Raw genomic sequence first — 19,374 nt, 5'->3', positions numbered from 1 at the left:
GAAGGAAACAGTTTCTGGTCAGTTTTCTGCAGTGTTGAACAAGAGACATGTCTTTATCAAATACAACACCCAGGTTTCTCAGGCTCAGTTTGACAGACTGACCTAAGTCACTCAAGTACTGACTCAACCCTAGAATCTTATCATCAGGAGCAATCACCAGAGTTTCAGTTTTGTCCACATTAAGCTGTAAAGTGTTTTCACTCATTGTTTGATTTCTAGCAAACAATTGACTAAGCTGTTAAGCCTTTGGGGCTCAGTTGGATCAAAAGAGCAGTAGAGCTGGATGTCATCAGCAAAAATGCAAAAATGTGATAAGAAACATAAAAAATGAAAAGCACATGTTTCAATACATGGAAACATCCACGTGAAAAAAAAAGGAGGGGAAGGGTGACGGTGGGTTCCCAAGGAGAAGAGGTGTAGAAACACACCATCTGGTCGCCGCTCGTGTCTCCTGGGTTCGGGTCTGCGACAGAACGTCCGGCCAGCTGTTCCTCTGACAGGAACGTGTCTCATGATTTCAGGAGGAAAAAAAAAAAGTCAACAATGACCTCCAGCTACGTTTGATTCCGCGGCGCGAGGACGGACTGCGGCGCGAGAACCTTGCCCGAGGGCGGATCCCACTATAGGAAAATTAACATTTGAAATACTTGTTTGAAAAATATATTTGGGAGCATCTTTGGCGCCGGTTCCACAAGCAGCCCCGGGGAGCAGATTAAGAGTTTCCGAGCGTGAAGACGACCATCAAACACACCTTCAGACGACCGAGGGTCTCTTTAAAGCCGACGTCGCCTCCAGCTGGGGTTTGAACCCGTGACCCTGCTTTGCTTTTTGACCACTAGGCCTTCATGCTAATCCTAAACTCTCCTTTTCATCTTCCCTTCATCTTGAAATACAAGATGAAAAAAAAAAAAAAAAGCCATTTTCCATGTCCCCGCGGTGCAAACACACACTTGGGTTTACGGACCCGGTGATGAGTCCGAGTCCAGGACCCCCAGAACCTTCTGCCTTCAGTCCTTTGGCTTAAATTGGCTTCAGCGGCCGTTCAGCCGTTTCACTGGCGGCGGCAAATAAATTACATTCTCGGGGAAATGCAGTCGCCTTTCAACTGTTTTTCTGAACATAAAGTGAAAACTGACTTTGGACCAGCGGCCGTTCGAGACTCTTCACATCTTGAGGCCCTCAAGAGCTTCTAGTGCAGGATGAGGTCAGATGTTATTATCATGTATATAATCAAGAGGATCACAAGTATAGGAACTCTTAAAAAGTGTTGACACGGAAATGTATCTGGATTTCAAAAGTATTGTAAAATATTGATCTAATTATTTTTTTATTCTTATTTTGCACTACATCAGATCTAAAACGTGTCATAGTTTCTCATAGTCTCTCCTCCGTCACCATCACCCTCTCCTCCGTCACCATCATCCTCTCCTCCCTCACCCTCTCCTCCGTCACCATCACCCTCTCCTCCGTCACCATCACCCTCTCCTCCCTCACCCTCTCCATCCGGCACCATCACCCTCTCCTCCGTCACCATCACCCTCTCCTCCCTCACCCTCTCCATCCGGCACCATCACCCTCTCCTCCGTCACCATCACCCTCTCCTCCGTCACCATCACCCTCTCCATCCGGCACCATCACCCTCTCCTCCGTCACCATCACCCTCTCCTCCGTCACCATCACCCTCTCCTCCCTCACCCTCTCCATCCGGCACCATCACCCTCTCCTCCGTCACCATCACCCTCTCCTCCCTCACCCTCTCCATCCGGCACCATCACCGTCTCCTCCGTCACCATCACCCTCTCCTCCCTCACCCTCTCCATCCGGCACCATCACCCTCTCCTCCCTCACCCTCTCCATCCGGCACCATCACCCTCTCCTCCCTCACCATCACCCTCTCCTCCCTCACCCTCTCCATCCGTCACCATCACCCTCTCCTCCCTCACCCTCTCCTCCCTCACCCTCTCCATCCGTCACCATCACCCTCTCCTCCCTCACCCTCTCCTCCGTCACCATCACCCTCTCCTCCATCACCCTCTCCTCCATCACCCTCTCCTCTGTCACCCTCTCCTCCGTCACCCTCTCCTCCATCACCCTCTCCTCCATCACCCTCTCCTCTGTCACCCTCTCCTCCGTCACCATCACCCTCTCCTCCGTCACCATCACCCTCTCCTCCGTCACATCACCCTATCCTCCGTCACCATCACCCTCTCCTCCATCACCCTCTCCTCCGTCACATCACCCTCTCCTCCGTCACATCACCCTCTCCTCCGTCACCATCACCCTCTCCATCCGTCTCTACTCCTGGAGCTGCGGCAGCAGAAACTGCTGAATTATTGAGGCCGACAAGACACCTCTCAGAACCCAAACACAGCGGCGAGCGGAGCGGCAGCAGCTCCACGGCTGCCCTCGGGGGAAAGATGAGATAATGACCAATTCAAGCTGACATGGTCTTAGAGGCCATAAACCTCTCGGTGAGAGGACGAGGAGGAGAGTGAGGGGAGGGCGGCTGATCGAAGGCAGCGCGATAAAGAGAAAGTGACAGCACACGATTTATCCCCCAACGAAAGGTTGAGTGCACAACTTTTTAATGTGACCTGATGAGGTCTCGGAGATAAAACCCACCGCGAAACCTGTTGGTTGATTTATTTCCAGTCGTTTTTTATCTTCTTTTTAACTTTTATCTTCATGTCACGACGTCAAGATTTAATTTGAAACATGCGATGATCGAGGCCTGGTCGACACGAGCCAGAGAAACTTAAAAAAAATAATAATTCTGTTCATTATCCATGATGTTTCTTCCACGAGGAGAGGCCGAGCGACTCATGACAAATTTAACATCGTGATAATAAGCTGCCTTGGCTGGATATTTGCTGACTGGGCAAAAAAAAAAAAGAAAGAAAAGGTTCAGAAGATCGTCTGAACATTCCCCAAAATGAACCAGACAAGAATACAAATGCACAGAACTCTGCAGCCAGAATTCTGAGCCGCTCTAGTAGGAGAACTCACATTTCTCCGATCCCTGAAACTTCCCAGTCATTAAATTCTCTGCAGCTAAAGGAAGAATGAAGACTGAGGACGAGAGGATACAGTGACAGTGTTTAAAGCTGATGTTTGAACATATTTTGGATTAGAAAGTTCATAATTTAACACTGGTATGGATCAGTATCGGTATCGGCCGATACTCAAAGCCCAGATATATCTGTATCGGGAACATAGGAGTGAGATCAGTGCAGCCCTATTCAAAACAAATGAAAGCAGTTACGACTTTGTCAAGAGTCATGTGGTCTGTAAATACTACAACACCAGAGTCAAGTACTGGACAATACTACACATATATACAGGTACTTGTTACTACACTATCACAACACCAGAGTCAAGTACTGGACAATACTACACATATATACTTGTTACTACACTATCACAACACCAGAGTCAAGTACTGGACAATACTACACATATATACTTGTTACTACACTATCACAACACCAGAGTCAAGTACTCCACAATACTACAAATAAATACTTGTTACTACACTATCACAACACCAGAGTCAAGTACCGGACAATACTACACATATATACTTGTTACTACACTATCACAACACCAGAGTCAAGTACTGGACAATACTACACATATATACTTGTTACTACACTATCACAACACCAGAGTCAAGTACTGGACAATACTACACATATATCCTTGTTACTACACTATCACAACACCAGAGTCAAGTACTGGACAATGCTACACATATATACTTGTTACTACACTATCACAACACCAGAGTCAAGTACTCCACAATACTACAAATATATACTTGTTACTACACTATCACAACACCAGAGTCAAGTACTGGACAATACTACACATATATACTTGTTACTACACTATCACAACACCAGAGTCAAGTACTGGACAATACTACACATATATACTTGTTACTACACTATCACAACACCAGAGTCAAGTACTCCACAATACTACACATATATACTTGTTACTACACTATCACAACACCAGAGTCAAGTACTGGACAATACTACACATATATACTTGTTACTACACTATCACAACACCAGAGTCAAGTACTCCACAATACTACAAATATATACTTGTTACTACACTATCACAACACCAGAGTCAAGTACTGGACAATACTACACATATATACTTGTTACTACACTATCACAACACCAGAGTCAAGTACTGGACAATACTACACATATATCCTTGTTACTACACTATCACAACACCAGAGTCAAGTACTGGACAATACTACACATATATCCTTGTTAATACACTATCACAACACCAGAGTCAAGTACTGGACGATACTACACATAAATACTTGTTACTACAATATCACTGTATAGCGCAGTTTAATGTATCGTTGCCCTGTATCATGATACGTATCATATGAACAGATTCTTGCAAATACAAACCCATGATTGTTACATTGATGTACTTTAGGCTGAAATGTTTCATTTAAGTCCAGACCTTCATAGATGAGAGAACAGATCAATCAAAGGTCAAATAAAGTTCGATATGAGGGACTATGGATTTATTGTTTAATGCTCCAGTGGAACTGTCCTTGTATGTCCAGAGCTAAAGGTCAACTAATGTGTTGATTTAAGTGTGTGTTGTTGGGATGTGTGACTCTATTGTATCATCAGTGTGTGTGTGTTGTTGGGATGTGTGACTCTATTGTATCATCAGTGTGTGTTGTTGTGATGAGTGACTCTATTGTATTATCAGTGTGTGTTGTTGTGATGAGTGACTCTATTGTATTATCAGTGTGTGTTGTTGTGATGAGTGACTCTATTGTATTATCAGTGTGTGTTGTTGTGATGAGTGACTCTATTGTATCATCAGTGTGTGTTGTTGTGATGTGTGACTCTATTGTATCATCAGTGTGTGTTGTTGTGATGAGTGACTCTATTGTATTATCAGTGTGTGTTGTTGTGATGAGTGACTCTATTGTATTATCAGTGTGTGTTGTTGTGATGTGTGACTCTATTGTATCATCAGTGTGTGTTGTTGGGATGTGTGACTCTATTGTATCATCAGTGTGTGTTGTTGGGATGTGTGACTCTATTGTATTATCAGTGTGTGTTGTTGTGATGAGTGACTCTATTGTATTATCAGTGTGTGTTGTTGTGATGTGTGACTCTATGGTATCATCAGTGTGTGTGTTGTTGTGATGTGTGACTTTATTTGATTATCAGGGTGTGTTGTTGTGATGTGTGACTCTATTGTATCATCAGTGTGTGTGTTGTTGTGATGTGTGACTCTATTGTATCATCAGTGTGTGTGTTGTTGTGATGTGTGACTCTATTGTATTATCAGTGTGTGTTGTTGTGATGTGTGACTATTGTATGATCAGTGTGTGTGTTGTGATGTGTGACTCTATTGTATTATCAGTGTGTGTTGTTGTGATGTGTGACTCTATTGTATTATCAGTGTGTGTTGTTGTGATGTTTGACTCTATTGTATCATCAGTGTGTGTGTGTTGTTGTGATGTGTGACTCTATTGTATCATCAGTGTGTGTGTGTTGTTGTGATGTGTGACTCTATTGTATAATCAGTGTGTGTTGTTGGGATGTGTGACTCTATTGTATTATCAGTGTGTGTTGTTGTGATGAGTGACTCTATTGTATTATCAGTGTGTGTTGTTGTGATGAGTGACTCTATTGTATCATTAGTGTGTGTTGTTGGGATGTGTGACTCTATTGTATTATCAGTGTGTGTTGTTGGGATGTGTGACTCTATTGTATCATCAGTGTGTGTTTGTACAAAGCTCTCTTTTCATTGAAATATTGAGATTAGAAAATTATATTAAGCTCCGCCCACTAAAAACAATTTTGTTTTTCTGGAGATTAAATCTTGTTGACCATAACCACACCCACTGTACTGGGATTGGTCAAGCATGGAGGTTCGTCACTGTAAGTCATTAATCCCGGAAATCTCTTTTGTATAAACAAAGCTGGGCGTGATTACAGCTGGAGGAGGAGTGAAGCCATTAATACCTCATAATGGACTCTCGTAACCTCTCGTTCGCCCAGATTTCAGAGCAACTTTCTAAAGTAATGAGTGTAAAACATGGTCATGATGAGAAGTTACTGCGTCTTGGAGAGAAGAACGTTTACTACATGTCAGGAGAGTTAAACATTAGTTTCTCTTTAAGCAGCTGCATCACATACAAGCTCTTATTGGTCAAAAGGAAGCTGAGGACGAAACAAAAGAACAAACAATGTTGGATATTTCTCGTCCTACTATCTTCTGTCCGTCCATCTGTTCCTGACGTTCTTTTCTATAAAGCTCCGTCGCTTCCTCGTCTCCCTTTTTTTTTTTTTTTCCCCTACAGTTTTCTCTCATCATCCTCCAACATTTCACTGGCACGACTCAATCTCCGTCGGTTCGTCGTCTCTCTCTACGTGAGAACGCCGCAGAACCGTCGCACAAACCCCGGGGTCGCGCGGGACGACGACCTCCGTGCGTCCTGTGACCCCGTCCTCGTCCTCGTATGGATCCGGGAGCTCGTGTGTCTTTTCACTCCAGCATCGATCGTCTGTAACGTCCAATCAGGCTTAGCAAGGATTCCAAATTCACACATCGATCCGCCCTCCGCCTCGGGGTGTGTGAGTGTGTGTGTGCGAGTGTGTGTGTGTGCGAGTGTGACTGTGTGTGTGCGAGTGTGTGTGAGTGTGTGCGAGTGTGAGTGTGTGAGTCTCTGCCTGCATATTCGCTCCGGTGTGAGTAATAAAAGCATCGATACAGGGAAATATAAGTGCCTTCACAGATGTACTGACACCCATGTAGTGTTAGTGATCCGACGACACAAACGTCTGGTGTGAAGACGATCAGCAGGAACTGACGCCACAGAGAAAAACATCCAGAATCATTTTTGACCATCTTTTTTCAAATGTAACTCCTTGGAGGATTATTATCTAGTCTAGAATAATCAAACACAGTTTGAAAGCAAAACCCAGACACGGCGCACATCCTCACGCACCTGCATAATAACGTTATTTCGACAAAATCGGAGGATTTCTGGAAGCAAAAAAGCGTTTTTAATAAGACGTTAATCATTTTGCTAGAAATCCACGGCTTTAGGGATGAGGTCAATAAAGGGGGTGAGATGGAAATGGAGTTTTAAAAGTTTGTTAATGAGAAAGAAAGGGATTTTATTTTTGGTGATCAGGCACATTTGTAAAGATTTGTTTCCCCTTGAAATCTTAACGCAGTCAGCAAGAGTGAAAAATGCTGTTCAGTCCCACAAAAAAAAAAAGATTTAATTAAAACATAATAATAAGAAAACCTTTCACCGTTTATCTTGTGTCTTCAAGTTGTCACTGGTGTCAGTGTCATTGTTTTGTTGTTAGCTGTGGCTAAAGAACTACGCTAGCATTAGCATGTTTAGCTTATTAGCAATTAGCCGCAGCTAGCAGTCGTTTTGCTCGTCAACGTTACTTTTTTCTGCTAAAAAAGCCGAGAGAAGTCGACCTCGAACTCTTATATAAAAATCCTGAACCTTTGAAAAATTCAACACCTTGATTGGAGATGTTTTCGAAACTTCGCAATTTTAATATTAAAGTGGTGTAAACCCTAGTTAACATTACTCAGGAATATTTATTTGACACTACAGTATACAAAAAAGACTCCCAAATTTCAAATGAATATTTTTATGAACAAAAAAAACGAATAATTATAATAAAACAAAATTAATTACCTCCATTAAATGATGCAACAATAAACAGAACCACACGTTTGATGAGTGTGTTCTTCAATAGGAAATATTTCTTTTTTTTGTATCAATACTTTGAAGATCATTTTAGTACAGGATCATTTTCGGAGTTTCCATACTCTTAACAACTTTAGTTAGAATTTAAATAAATACTAAATAAATAACCTGAATATGTCTGGTTATTTTTGCGATTATTTTAATTGTATTTATTTTTACATCCGCAGATCTTTTTAGAAATGTCTGGAATTGATTGTCATTTTTTAAATCCAATGTCTTAGATCAATATATCACTTTATCAAAATCAAGATTGTATTCTAGTTAAATATCACATATTTTCAATCTTTTAAAAAACTCACCATATACTCTTTGTTTAATTTGAAACAAACTCAATATAATGACTTTATTCCACATCTTGAATGTCAAACGGTGGAGTGATCTTCGTGAGCCTCAAACTATGATCCCTTTTATCCAAACTGTTGGCGGCTCTGACAAGAAGTAATATTCACCTTGAACTTCATAGTTAAAATCAATATCTTGGTTGGAGGCTCGCGGGAGGAGGAGGAGGAGGAGGAGGAGGAGGAGGAGGAGGAGGAGGAGGAGGAGGAGGCCATGATCCCGGGATGGATGCGAGCAGAACCACCAGAGGAGCAGATTTATTTTGAAGGGCACTGCTTCTCGGGGAACTGCCGGAGTAACAGATGAGGGAGGAGTGTCGGGATGAAAAATGGCAGGAACAAAAAAAAAAAGGAAGAAGGCTACAGTAGAAATAAAGGAGGAGTCACAGGGGAGACGAGGGAGAATGACAGGTGTTCGGCCGAGTCCGTCTTCCTGGGAGGGTTCGCTCTGTGGGGTTCTTGAGTGCGAGGGAAGGTGAAGGTGACTCATGGGTTCATCTCGCCGCTCAGAACCGCACCTCCCCCTCCTACTGTAGCCAATCACAACACACACTCACACACACACACACACACACACACACACACACACACACACCCTGACAGAGACGTAGCTACAGGAGAAGTCGGCCAATTAATTTGGATGCGCTCGGAAACTCCCAGGTGTGAATGTTTTCACCAAGAGGCAGGCGAGTGGAAAGGTTTTGCCTGCTCAGCAAACACACTTCTTGGGTGAACACAAGAGGAGGAAAAATGCGGCACAACTTTTCATGTACACACGAAAACGTCAGCGGACGGTAAAAACACGAGTACTGTTGAGGATACGTTTGTAGTATTGTGGAGTACTTGACTCTGGTGTTGCAGAGTTTGATCCGATACCAATTATATACTTTTCTTGTCCAACATAGGTTCAAACATCAGCTTTAAACGCTGCTGGAGTCCAGTGTATCCTCTCGTCCTCAGTCATCATTGTTCCTTTATTTGCAACAAAACCTTTTTTCTTTCACAACTTTTGTTGTTTTATACTGACTTAATTATAATGTAAATAAAATAGCTATGAATAAAATAAATCATGATTTGAAAGCCAAAAAAACTGTTGATATAATATCAGGGGTAAAATATTGCGATACATAAGCTAAAACAATACAGGGCAAGGATACAATATATTGTGATATATAGTGATAGTGTAGTAACAAGGATATATGTGTAGTATTGTTGAGTACTTGACTCTGGTGTCGTGATAGTGTAGTGACAAGTATATATGTGTAGTATTGTCCAGTACTTGACTCTGGTGTTGTGATACTGTAGTAACAAGTATATATGTGTAGTATTGTCCAGTACTTCACTCTGGTGTTGTGATACTGTAGTAACAAGGATATATGTGTAGTATTGTCCAGTACTTGACTCTGGTGTTGTGATAGTGTAGTAAAAAGTATATATGTGTAGTATTGTCCAGTACTTGACTCTGGTGTTGCGATACTGTAGTAACAAGGATATATTTGTAGTATTGTCCAGTACTTGACTCTGGTGTTGTGATAGTGTAGTAACAAGTATATATGTGTAGTATTGTCCAGTACTTGACTCTGGTGTTGTGATAGTGTAGTAACAAGGATATATGTGTAGTATTGTCCAGTACTTGACTCTGGTGTTGCGATACTGTAGTAACAAGGATATATGTGTAGTAATGTTGAGTACTTGACTCTGGTGTTGCAGAGTTTGATCCGATACCAATTATATACTTTTCTTGTCCAACATAGGTTCAAACATCAGCTTTAAACGCTGCTGGAGTCCAGTGTATCCTCTCGTCCTCAGTCATCATTGTTCCTTTATTTGCAACAATACCTTTTTTCTTTCACAACTTTTGTTGTTTTATACTGACTTAATTATAATGTAAATAAAATAGCTATGAATAAAATAAATCATGATTTGAAAGCCAACAAAAACTGTTGATACAATATCAGGGGGAAAATATTGCAATATATATAAGCTAAAACAATACAGGGCAAGGATACAATATTTTGCGATATATAGTGATAGTGTAGTAACAAGGATATATGTGTAGTATTGTTGAGTACTTGACTCTGGTGTCGTGATAGTGTAGTAACAAGTATATATGTGTAGTATTGTCCAGTACTTGACTCTGGTGTTGCGATACTGTAGTAACAAGTATATATGTGTAGTATTGTCCAGTACTTGACTCTGGTGTTGTGATACTGTAGTAACAAGGATATATGTGTAGTATTGTCCAGTACTTGACTCTGGTGTCGTGATAGTGTAGTAACAAGTATATATGTGTAGTATTGTCCAGCACTTGACTCTGGTGTTGTGATACTGTAGTAACAAGGATATATGTGTAGTATTGTCCAGTACTTGACTCTGGTGTTGCGATACTGTAATAACAAAGATATATGTGTAGTATTGTCCAGTACTTGACTCTGGTGTTGCGATACTGTAATAACAAAGATATATGTGTAGTATTGTCCAGTACTTGACTCTGGTGTTGTGATAGTGAAGTAACAAGTATATATGTGTAGTATTGTCCAGTACTTGACTCTGGTGTTGCGATACTGTAATAACAAAGATATATGTGTAGTATTGTCCAGTACCTGACTCTGGTGTTGTGATAGTAAAGTAACAAGTATATAAAAAAAATGATATATTTGACAAGAATAATGTGACTGAGTAAAGTATTGAGTTTGACTCTCTGGAGATAAAAAAAAAATTATTGGTACAAGGTCAAAACTGATACAAAAGGTGTCAGAAGTAGGATGATGGTTTTAAACCAGCGATAGGTCAAGTCAAGGGATGTAACATATGGAAAAGAGATGAATAAGTTGATGACTGTTCAGGAAGGACGACCCGTTTTTGCGAGTTCAGAGAAGTATTCTTCACTTTCGGTGACATGTGAGGTCACGGGAGGTCATGTGAGGTCACGGGAGGTCATGGGAGGTCACGGGAGGTCATCAGAAGCACGTGTAGATGAAGGACCCACAAGAAGAACCGAGCGTCGTGAGGGGGAACAGGAAACAGTGAAGCCACAGAACGACAGTGAAGTATGGGTGAGCGACCGACTCAGTCGAGCGCAACCGTTCAATCCTCAAAGGAAAATGACATAAAGTTACAGCAAAGAATTTTTTTCTTCTTTTAAAAAGTTTTCATTGAAGTATTTTCCTGTATCTCAACTCAAATGTCCAGCTCGTGTTTAATCACCAGATATAAGATTCATGCTCCAACGATGTTGCCCTTGACCTTGACCAATGCTAACGCTAACCAGGACTCAAGAAGTTAAAGTATCACGAAGTACCTTGAGCTGAGTCACAGAATAAATACTTTCTCGTGACCCGACAGGAAGAGCCGTGAGGGTGAAAACCATTTCTTTATTTCCCGGCGCCTCCTCTCTCACGCCCCCACCATTAGCTCCACAGGGTTAGCGCACCGCTGTCAACTGGAATGCTAATTTCATGTTGACCCCCCACGGAGTCTGTTCGCCTCGGAGTCAATAATAGAGAAGTCGGTTCGTTCAATTAAGATGGTTATTAGTTGAATTATCTGTTTGATTATCGTTCATTATGAAGCTATTAATTCTACAGAATTATTAAAACATTAATGACAACATTTACACAACAAATGCTCCATGAGTTTATCACGGGTTGTTACTACACTATCAAAACACCAGAGTCAAGTACTGGAAAATACTACACATATATACTTGTTACTACACTATCACAACACCAGAGTCAAGTACTGGACAATACTACACATATATACTTGTTACTACACTATCACAACACCAGAGTCAAGTACTGGACAATACTACACATATATACTTGTTACTACACTATCACAACACCAGAGTCAAGTACTGGACAATACTACACATATATACTTGTTACTACACTATCACAACACCAGAGTCAAGTACTGGACAATACTACACATATATACTTGTTACTACACTATCACAACACCAGAGTCAGGTACTGGACAATACTACACATATATACTTGTTACTACACTATCACAACACCAGAGTCAAGTACTGGACAATACTACACATATATCCTTGTTACTACACTATCACAACACCAGAGTCAAGTACTGGACAATACTACACATATATACTTGTTACTACACTATCACAACACCAGAGTCAAGTACTGGACAATACTACACATATATACTTGTTACTACACTATCACAACACCAGAGTCAAGTACTGGACAATACTACACATATATACTTGTTACTACACTATCACAACACCAGAGTCAAGTACTGGACAATACTACACATATATACTTGCTACTACACTATCACAACACCAGAGTCAAGCACTGGACACTACTACACATATATACTTGTTACTACACTATCAGAACACAAGAGTCAAGTACTGGACATTACTACACATATATACTTGTTACTACACTATCACAACACCAGAGTCAAGTACTGGACAATACTACACATATATACTTGTTACTACACTATCAGAACACCAGAGTCAAGTACTGGACAAAACTACACATATATACCTGTTACTACACTATCAGAACACCAGAGTCAAGTACTGGACAATACTACACATATATACTTGTTACTACACTATCACAACACCAGAGTCAAGTACTGGACAATACTACACATATATACTTGTTACTACACTATCACAACACCAGAGTCAAGTACTGGACAATACTACACATATATCCTTGTTACTACACTATCACAACGCCAGAGTCAAGTACTGGACAATACTACACATATATACTTGTTACTACACTATCACAACACCAGAGTCAAGTACTGGACAATACTACACATATATACTTGTTACTACACTATCAGAACACAAGAGTCAAGTACTGGACATTACTACACATATATACTTGTTACTACACTATCAGAACACCAGAGTCAAGTACTGGACAATACTACACATATATACTTGTTACTACACTATCACAACACCAGAGTCAAGTACTGGACAATACTACACATATATACTTGTTACTACACTATCACAACACCAGAGTCAAGTACTGGACAATACTACACATATAGTAAGTAAGTAAGTAATATATATTTATATAGCGCTTTTCGAGCAGGCTTTTCCTTGAATTTCTCGAACTCCTGTGTTGTTCTCGGTGTTGTCTTGATCTTTGAAGTATGTACTGTTTTCTCTGAGCCGTGTGCGTGGAACCATAAGTAGATTCTGATCCACAGACCTCAGAGACCGAGCTGGGGTGTAAGGCTGGATCAGATCAGTGATGTAAGGTTATATACTTGTTACTACACTATCACAACACCAGAGTCAAGTACTGGACAATACTACACATATATCCTTGTTACTACACTATCACAACACCAGAGTCAAGTACTCGACAATACTACACATATATACTTGTTACTACATTATCACAACACCAGAGTCAAGTACTCGAAAATACTACAAATACATCCTTGTTACTACAGTATCACTATATAACACTATATATTGTATCGTTGACATACAAGTCCATGCATTAAATTATTAAAATCCAAAATGTATATTTAAGGTTTTGTAGCCAATACTGTGAGTTAAAATGTGTATTTCTCAAAGATACATGTTATGAATTCTCAGGACATTTTAATATTTAACACAAAAGGTTAATGTAGTTTGAATCCAACACGTGATGATGTGAAAAGACAACGTTAAACCACCAAGAAGTCGTTATTTTCCAAAATACACGAGGATTGAAAAACTGCATGAAACCTTCCTGGCAGTGCAGATGGAAGATAACAACCATGAATACATAGATCTGCTGCATTCATCTGATCTTTTCACATTTGCATCTGACTTTTGTCTCGTCCTTCTTTCTTTTCCCGCCGTTCCCGTCAGACCTTTCAACTTCGCTTCTGCTCAGACCAGAAAGCTTTTGCAAAGGCAGCTTTAGGCGAACAACCAACACCATCCTACCTGCAACGCAAACCCGGGCCTGAATACAAATATACGCCATATATTCAGCTGCGTTTTATTTGCATAAAAGTCAAGATAACTGGAGAAATGCCTTGGCAAAGAAATCGTGATAACATTGTTTGAGATCTGAAGATATTTATGTAGTATTTCAAACAATAGTATTAACCAACCGTTCCTCTGATGGGAACATGCTAACATGCTAACATGCTAACATGCTAACGTTTATCTTTTCTGAACAATAACTGTCGCTCTTGAAACAGGAAGTCTGATGTGATTTTATTGTCTTTAATGCCTGAATGATAATTTTAGTAAAAAAGCACATCTGGGGTTTGTGTCAAAACAATGATACACTCTTTATCCTCAAATCTGCAAACTCATTTTCATCTGCGTCGATACTAGAAGCTTTTGAAATAATCCAGATTAAATGAGTAATAGTCTTGTTTGCTACAAAAAAAGTTGAAAGACGTAAGTGTCATTTGAGACCTTAATAATAAGTGCTTTCATTTCTTTTCAAACCAAAATATGTCTTAATATCAGCTTTAAAAGAGTCCACTGTATCCTCTTGTCCTCAGTCATCGCTGGGATTTCAACCTGCGGAGGACGTATTGACTGCTGCCATCTAGAGTCTGGAAGTTCAATTGCTACACACAAAAATGAATTGTTACACAGCTTTAAAAGCTGCTGGAGCCACTGTATCCTCTCGTCCTCAGTCATCACCGGGTAATATAAACCATAAAGTAACTGATAAAAAAATAAACTTGAAAGCCAAATTAAAAAAAATGAACAAAAACCAAATGAAGTACTTTTGAATTTCGATACAGTATCTTGAAAAAAAGGGTGATAGAAGTTTTCTTACACCTGTATTCACTGTAGTCCAGGTGAGCAGCAGGGAGCCTTTGCATAGAGTAAAATAGAAAAATAAAATAGAACGAAAAAAGAAACAAAACCGTCAAGTGCATGAAAAACGAACGTTGAATTAGAAAAAGCCATGTTTGTCTACAACAAGATGGTCGATATAGAGTTTGTGTTTCACTAATTATAGTTTTTATTATTGTTTTACTTCTCTAATAAAAGGTAAAACAAGCAAGTTTCGGACCAGTACCAGGCCCCAGATATGAAGTTCTGTACCCCTACCATAAAGCTTTCTCTGGGGGTCTCCACCCTGCCTGCACTCTCCTCCTCACCGCTCACCAGATCGAGCAGGTCGAGCGAAGGTTCGGATCAGGACGGCTCTGAGTCTCCGGTCTGGATCTTCACTAAATAGAGTCGGCGAAGGAGACAAAAGGACGTCTGCGTGACGAGGTCGGACCTGGTGGTCCTGGAGCTTCTTCAGCGATGAACTAAAGCAACATTATCTGTCTGCGCGGCTCAGTGTTTGATCGGCGCCGGACAAAGCAAAGCCATTTTCCTCACGATGTCGGGGATAAGCCAGATGAACACGGACTATTAAAGTCCATCAGCGGCTCGTGGACCTTCATACATATGCAGGGGGCGATCGACGGAGGAGAGAGAGAGAGAGAGAGAGACGTGGCAGGAAAAGAAAGAGAGGTAATAAGAGAAGAGGAGGAACGAAGGGATGGAGAGCTTCATGGTCCACGAGACACAGGGTCAGTCACTTCTCCGGAGACAGATGAGAAAACGACTAAAAAAAGAGACGCACACGATGAAAAAGATGGAGGTGGTGACAGTGATGGAGTGAAGAAGGAGTGGAATTATAAAGTGTTCGGATGGATCCTCTGAAGAAAGTTACACTTTATAGAAGACAGTAATTTAACACTTTAATGTACCAGTCTTTCACTCTATTAACTGTATTTTATTAACTCCTTTTTTAATTAATTCACCATCAACACGACATGATTTTAATTATGAATATATGAGTTTTTAATAAACATGTGACTAGAAAGTCGGAGAATAGGTGAAAATTAATTAAGTTAAAGAGAAGTAATTAAATAATATTTATGAATATTTCAAGGTTTCATGGCAAAGATTTTTGCTTTTATAATGTTCTTAATATTAATTTAATGACACTAAAATTAAGATTAGATAAGATTAAAATGGGCAAAACATTTGAAATTTAAACTAAGAAAATACATTTAAAAAAACATTATTAAAGATTTATAACAAGGATTCGCTCTCTGTAAAACTATTATGAACTAAAATAATCATTTAAAGAATCAGTGTTTTTTTTTTAAGATAATTATAATGATTTAAAATATTATTGGGATTTATACCAATAAGGGAAAATGGTTGTTTTAAGGATAAAATACAAAGATAAATATTATTTAATATGAAAGAATGTCTGCCAAAATATTGACCGAATTAAATAAATAATTAAACTACATTTACAACAAAAAACTGAGATGGATTAGAGTTGGTTTGAAGTCACAACAATTGTACTTGCAACAAAGGAGAGATTAATACAGAACCTTCATGTTGAGAAGCAGATTTTACTTTGAAGCAAGAACTGCTGCAGTTGCTTCTTTATACTCCATCGTAAATTATTGATCATCAGAGAGAAAAGAACAAAATTCACAACCAGGAAAAACACATTCTAGAATGAATTTAAATGATAAATTAAACAAACAAGTTGTCTGTCATGTGTTCTTTTGAGATGTTCCCACACATTCCATTCCCAACTCAACCTGTTAAAACAAAAAGTAATGATTAACATGTTTGTGTGGTTTAGCAAATTTAAAAAAAACTACACACTAGCTTAGTAATTTTCCATAATTTCTAATTTGACATTGTGCTAGAAAAGTCAAAGTACAGCTCGGAAAAGACTATTAATCACAACTGAAATTACGTTTTGTGAAATGATTATAAAAAGTCCGTCGAAATCATAACAAAACTCGTTTTACAACAAACACTCGACTTCATCTCCTACAACTGTCCTTCCTTGGTCTCACTCCCTCTCAGTGAACTCTTCAGTGCTTATTTCTGTTATTGAAAGGGTTAAATCATGGGTCGTTTATTTATCCAAAAGAATAAAGAATAATGATAAAGAATACGTTTTATTGATCCTGAATCAAACACCCAACGACATCAGTTTTACCTTCAATCTAAGTGTGTTTATTAATGTTGTCATCAGTAAAATATGTTCCTTATCTTATCTTAACAGGTCGATACTTTGGTTTAAATACAATAAAAAAAACAATGAAATTCAGCGATTTAAGTCCAACCTTCCGACTGTGCACATAAACTCATGGTCCAGGGTCAAAATCTTAGGTCAGTAAAAGTGGATTTCAGCTTTTAGCTCAGCTCATTTCCACCAGACTTGATACAACGTCCTTAAAGGACTAAACAAGGTCCCAAAAGAAAAGGTTCCGGAGCAAGAACCATGGTCTCCACGGACTAAAATAAGTGATTTATGGTTAAACATTTGTGTTGAACACACACTGGTACGGTTCATGTTCTCGACGAACGCACAACATGCTCACGTTTGTGTATCTTGGATTAAATCAAAATGTCACCATTTTTCATCAACACAATCCACCTCTTTCCCTCCCTCCTCCGTTCCTTCGCTCCTTCGCTCCCATCCTCCACCTCCGCTGACAGTTGCCCTTAATGACGTCCATTCACGGTGTGTAGTCGCGCACACACACTGACACACACAGGTGATTGTGTGGGTCGGTGTGTGCAGAGACTCCTGGTCCTAATAAGGCGAAGGTTTTTCCTTCTCGACCGTCGGAGCCACAGGAGGCGAGACGAGAGCGGCAGCTTCAAACTGCGAGAGGACAGAACACGAAGCAACACAAGTCTTGATGATGACGACAACCATCGCCTACGCCAGCTGTTCTACACACTTAATTGTGTTGATAGTAACTCAATACAAGCTCCAGCCGTTCATAACACAATCAAAGTGTCGCCTGTGTGTGAATTATTGAACAGATTTACCGCAGCATTTCAACACAGACTGGAAACAGAGACGTCCCTGAACGCATCACGAGAGGTTCGTTCACCTTTTGACAAGGAGGGAAGGGTTTGAAGGTCACACCTGGCGATGGAGGTTGCTGTTATTTCCAGAGCTCATTTGTGTAGCCAATCAGCACTTTCACCACTTATTAAAATACGATTATTGATCATTGATACTTGATACATTAAGTTTCATAAACCTTTACCACGGTCTTTACCATCTTTAATAGGAACAATAAAATCCAGCAAGATCCCAGTGATGACTGAGGACGAGAGGATACAGTGACTCCAGCAGCTTTTAAAGCTGATGTTTGGACATATTTTGGTTTGAAAACAAATGAAAGCAGTTATGACTTCGTTAAGAGTCATGTGGTCTGTAAATACTACAACACCAGAGTCAAGTACTGGACAATACTACACATATATATACTTGTTACTACACTATCACAACACCAGAGTCAAGTACTGGACAATACTACACATATATACTTGTTACTACACTATCACAACACCAGAGTCAAGTACTGGACAATACTACACATATATAGGTGTTACTACACTATCACAACACCAGAGTCAAGTACTGGACAATACTACACATATATACTTGTTACTACACTATCACAACACCAGAGTCAAGTACTGGACAATACTACACATATATACTTGTTACTACACTATCACAACACCAGAGTCAAGTACTGGACAATACTACACATATATACTTGTTACTACACTATCACAACACCAGAGTCAAGTACTGGACAATACTACACATATATACTTGTTACTACACTATCACAACACCAGAGTCAAGTACTGGACAATACTACACATATCTACTTGTTACTACACTATCACAACACCAGAGTCAAGTACTGGACAATACTACACATATTTATACTTGTTACTACACTATCACAACACCAGAGTCAAGTACTGGACAATACTACACATATATATACTTGTTACTACACTATCACAACACCAGAGTCAAGTACTGGACAATACTACACATATCTACTTGTTACTACACTATCACAACACCAGAGTCAAGTACTGGACAATACTACACATATATATACTTGTTACTACACTATCACAACACCAGAGTCAAGTACTGGACAATACTACACATATATATATACTTGTTACTACACTATCACAACACCGGAGTCACACACAACAGTTAGAATCTTCTGAAGCTCCAGTCCAGGACCAGTAGAAGACAAAGGTCTTAAAACAAATTCTTGATTTAACACAAAAATGCAAAAATAAAACATATAGCCTCTATAGAAAAAGAGCGAAATGCTAAGTTAGCTCATTGTTGCTAATTAGCATCCAGGATTCTGAACAGTGCTAGGAAT

The 19,374-nt window shown here is 39.8% G+C and overlaps 1 protein-coding gene across 1 annotated transcript in view; it reads right to left on the bottom strand.

The window, feature by feature from the left end:
• The window catches only part of spock1 (SPARC (osteonectin), cwcv and kazal like domains proteoglycan 1), a 148,380-nt gene that overhangs the window by 127,051 nt on the left and 1,955 nt on the right, over positions 1-19,374 (bottom strand). The window lies entirely within an intron of this gene.

The sequence above is a fragment of the Callionymus lyra genome, chromosome 9, assembly GCF_982586985.1.
Source record: "Callionymus lyra chromosome 9, fCalLyr1.hap1.1, whole genome shotgun sequence".
Taxonomy (NCBI): Eukaryota; Metazoa; Chordata; class Actinopteri; order Syngnathiformes; family Callionymidae; genus Callionymus; species Callionymus lyra.
The sequence above is the reverse complement of the archived record's forward strand: the minus strand, read 5'-3'. Positions and strand labels throughout refer to the sequence as shown.